The sequence below is a fragment of the Ailuropoda melanoleuca genome, chromosome 8, assembly GCF_002007445.2.
Source record: "Ailuropoda melanoleuca isolate Jingjing chromosome 8, ASM200744v2, whole genome shotgun sequence".
Lineage (NCBI taxonomy): Eukaryota > Metazoa > Chordata > Mammalia > Carnivora > Ursidae > Ailuropoda > Ailuropoda melanoleuca.
In genome coordinates, this window is record NC_048225.1 from 62985578 (window position 1) to 62990034 (window position 4457).

A 4457-nucleotide genomic window follows, 5' to 3' on the forward strand; every position below is an offset into this window, starting at 1 on the left:
ATGATTAAGAGTCTCTTATGGTTTGTCTCCCTCTCTAATTTCATCTTGTTTTATTTTTTCCTCTCTTCCCCATGACCCTCTGTTTTGTTTCTTAAATTCCACGTGTCAGTGAGATCACATGGTACTTGTCTTTCTGTGATTAACTTATTTCGCTTAGCATAATACCCTCTAGTTCCATCCACGTTGTTGCAAATGGCAAGATTTCATTCTTCTGATGGCTGCATAATATTCCAGTTTATATATATATATAAAATCTTCTTTATCCATTCATCTGTTGATGGACATCTGGGCTCTGTCCATAGCTTGGCTATCGTGGACATTGCTGCTATAAACATTGGGGTACAGGTACCCCTCCGGATCACTACATTTGTATCTTTGGAGTAAATACCCAGAATGCAATTGCTGAGTTTAAAGAAACAAAGGATCACTTGAAAACCTGGAGAATGCACCTGGAGGGTTGAACTGGGGGAGGCTGCTTTCTCAGCACAAAGTCCCCACAGGGCTGCTGGGCTCCTGCTGCTAGTTTGGAGGTGAGATGTTTTTCTTTCAGCTGCAGGGAGCAAGGGCCAGGGACACCAGGGACAGCCCAGCTCCTCCCTGCATCCATGACCGGCCTGTGGCTCTCACGCCATCTGAGGTTCCCACTGGCGGACCTGCGGGCTGCAAGCAACATGCTCCCGAGTAAGGGATCCTAGAAGATCCAGGAGCTGGGGTGGTCTGGCTGCAGCAGCTGGTGGTCTCTGCTGCCCCCTAGAGCCCGGTCTCATCCCGACAGGCCTCGGGGACCGCTTTATAACCTAGCCCTTGATGAAACATTGTCTCTGTAGTAACACACGCTTTCCCGCTTTGTGCCTCAGAGAGCGGCTGCTAGCTGGTTTTCCTGTTGAAGAATATTTTAAACCTATTTTTAAATAACTAGCACATTCTGAAAATTGGTAAAGGGAAAGAATTGTGCATTTATCCTGCCTTTCCTTTATGGGCGGTATTTCAGGGTAAATAGTTGATAAGGCCATGCTTTTCTTTACAGAGAAATTGCAGCTAATAAGAGAAGGAGTGAGAGAAACTTGGAAGAGTTGACATCATAAAGCCCTCGGTGAAATGGTGGATCTAAGCATCTGTCATCAACGGATGATAAAACTTGGAGACGAAAAGTTAACCACGAACTTGACGGTGGGCGGGGCAGGCCGGCACCGTCTACACCCACTTACCGATCTGCGCATCGCTAAGCAGGGACACTCCTGCCTCTCGGTGTGCAACAGGGTGTACAACGTGGGCCCACCGGTGAGGAATTCTGTTGTCTCCCCCAAAATGAACTCGAATGTAATCAACCCCTAGATCTAATTGACATTTTATTTATTTTTTTTTTAAAGATTTTATTTTACTTATGTGACAGAGAGACAGCCAGCGAGAGAGGGAACACAGCAGGGGAGAGGGAGAGGAAGAAGCAGGCTCCTAGCCGAGGAGCCTGACGTGGGACTCGATCCCAGAACGCCGGGATCACGCCCTGAGCGGAAGGCAGTCGCTTTAACGACTGCGCTACCCAGGCGCCCCTAATTGACATTTTAGAGACAATAAAAGGTTTAGAAGGATTTCTCAGTATCTGTACTATTGACGTTTTGGACCAGATCACTCTTTACTGGGGGAGCTGTTCTGGGCCTCGCAAGATGGTAAGCGGCATCTCTGGCCTCCCCTTACGAGGTGCCAGGAGCACCGTGTAGCCATGGCAACTGAAAATGCCCAGATGTTTCCAGATGTTCCCTGGGGGGCAAACCCTCCCCCAGTCAAGCCACTGGGCTGGAGACACAAGTTCAATGACACCATGAGGATTCCATCAGCCAGCTCCCAAATGTGGAAATTCTGCAGGACAAATGATACACTTTCTTCCACAAATAAATGTCACGGGGAAAAGGGAGTGAGGGCAAGGCTGTTAAAGATCTAAACGTAGTTAAGAAACCTAGCAATCAAATACTGTGCTGGGGCGCCTGGCTGGCTCAGTCGGAAGAGCGTGCAACTCTTGATCTCAGTGTTGTGACTTCGAGCCCCATATTGTGTATAAAGATGGCTTAATAATAAAATCTTTTTAAAAAAAATCAAATACAATGCATGAGCCTTCTTTGGATCCCAATCTGAACAAACGGGGACATTTTGGAGACAATTGGGGAAAGCCGAACGTAAGATGAGTATCGCATGCCATTTGCAACAACACAGACGGAGCTGGAGAGTGTTATGCTGAGCGAAGTCAGTTAGGGAAAGACAAATAACATATGGTTTCACTCATATGTGAATTTAAGAAACAAAACAAACAAACATAAGGGGGGTTAAAGGAGAGGCAAACGAAGAAATAGATCCTTAATTATAGAGAACTGATGGTTACCAGAGGGGATGTGGGGGTGTGTGTGGATGAAACAGGTTATAGGGATTAAGGAGTGCACCTGTCATGATGAGCACAGGGTAATGTATGGAAGTGATGAATTACTATATTGTACACCTGAAACTAATATTACACTGTATGTTAACTATACTGGAATTTGAATTTTAAAAAATGGGTGGGGCGCCTGGGTGGCTCAGTCGGTTAAGCGTCTGTCTTTGGCTCAGGTCATGATCCTAGAGTACTGGGATCGAGCCCCGTGGAGCCTGCTTCTCCCTGTGCCCCTCGCCCTGGCTTGTGCTCTCTCTCTCTCTCAAAAAATAAATACGATCTTTTTCAAAAAATGGGTATTATATGGGCGCCTGGGTGGCTCAGTCATTAAGTGTCTGCCTTCGGCTCAGGGCGTGATCCCAGCGTTATGGGATCGAGCCCCGCAACAGTCTCCTCCACTGGAAGCCTGCTTCTTCGTCTCCCACTCCCCCTGCTTGTGTTCTCTCTCTCTGGCTGTCTCTCTCTTTGTCAAATAAATAAATAAAATCTTTTTTAAAAATGGGTATTATATGATATTAAGAAATTATTAATTTTGTTGAGTATAAGATATTATAAGTTTATATAGATACATTCGTCACATCTTTATCTGATAAACTCTCACACTAAAGTATTTTCAATTAAAATGATATTTTTCTGCCCTTTGATTTAAAATATTTGAGAAAAAAAATGCAGGGGTACCTCCCCTCCTTTGAATGATCTCGTGATGTGAGACTTTCATTACAAGATGACACCCTTTTCTAATAATTCTTTTTGCCCTAAAGTTAATTTTGTCCGTTATTAATATAGTTTCGCCAGCCTCCTTCTCATTAACAGGATGTTTTCCCATTGTCTTATTTTCAATCTTCCTGTACTATATCCATATGTATCAATCTGTTCATGGGGGGCTCAAACTCACGACCCCAAGATTGAGAGCCAGATTCTCCACCAAGTGAGCCCTCCAGGTGCCCCCGACCAACCTTGTACTCTCGGTTGTGAGTATTTCTACATGTGTATTGCCGGATCCAGTTTGCTAGTATTCCCTCCAGAAGACAAAGAGGGATATGGGTCAACCTGGGAAGGGTGTGTCCTCAGGTGAGGTGGCTCTGCCACTAAGTGGAACCCTGAGGAGCTGAGATCGAGCACTCCCCACAGTGGGAGAAGCCTACACCCAAGGCCTGATGGAGACAAGGCTAGAAAGATGTCCGGCCCCACCCTCCGTCTCTTGGCCGTGGTTGGTCCAGGGCTTCCCTTGGGATTGAAAGTATACATTTCCACGGCTCAGTAAGTGAATTTTGAGCAAAGTGAGCCAGAAATAGCATATGATCGATCAAGATATTCAAATAAAGTACTATCATTCATCATCTCCTATAAAATGACGACACCAAAAAGAGCATATTTTGGCAGTTTGTAAGTTTATGTTGTTCCTTATGTATCATTCACATGCTTTACTACCTTTTATAAGTAAAAAGCAACGTGGGTTTGGAAGAATGTGGCCACGTTTGCATTTGCACCGAGCCCTGGGCATCTGGAGCTGGCGGTGACCTTTCCTGTCATGTGGGGGTCGACCAGAGAGGAGTGACGCTTTCAGCTATCCTCTGTTATTTACGCCTTAATGTGAATGAACTTCAGAAGCTTTTATGAAAGATTTTCAAATGTGTAAAAACAGATCCTAGGGGCTCTGCAGACACCAAAAGCAGGGGGATGCCCTTGAGAGGGAGGGGAGAGGGATGGGACCTGGGACCTGAAGGGAAACTGCAAATTTTGCCCAGAGTTTGGCTTTGTTAGAATTTTGTCCCTGACACCAACGCGAGCATAGCACACAGCCCAGCTATTGAACACTGAAAATGAAGATGTCATTTATAGAAGTCCTTTAAAAAATTCCCTTGCTGCCAGAAGTACGCTGATACCACATATAAAACGGAACACTCAGGAAAATCCTTGTTTAAAACTGGCTCTATGGGGCGCCTGGGTGGCATAGCGGTTAAGCTTTTGCCTTCGGCTCAGGGCGTGATCCTGGCGTTATGGGATCGAGCCCCACATCAGGCTCCTCCGCTGTGAG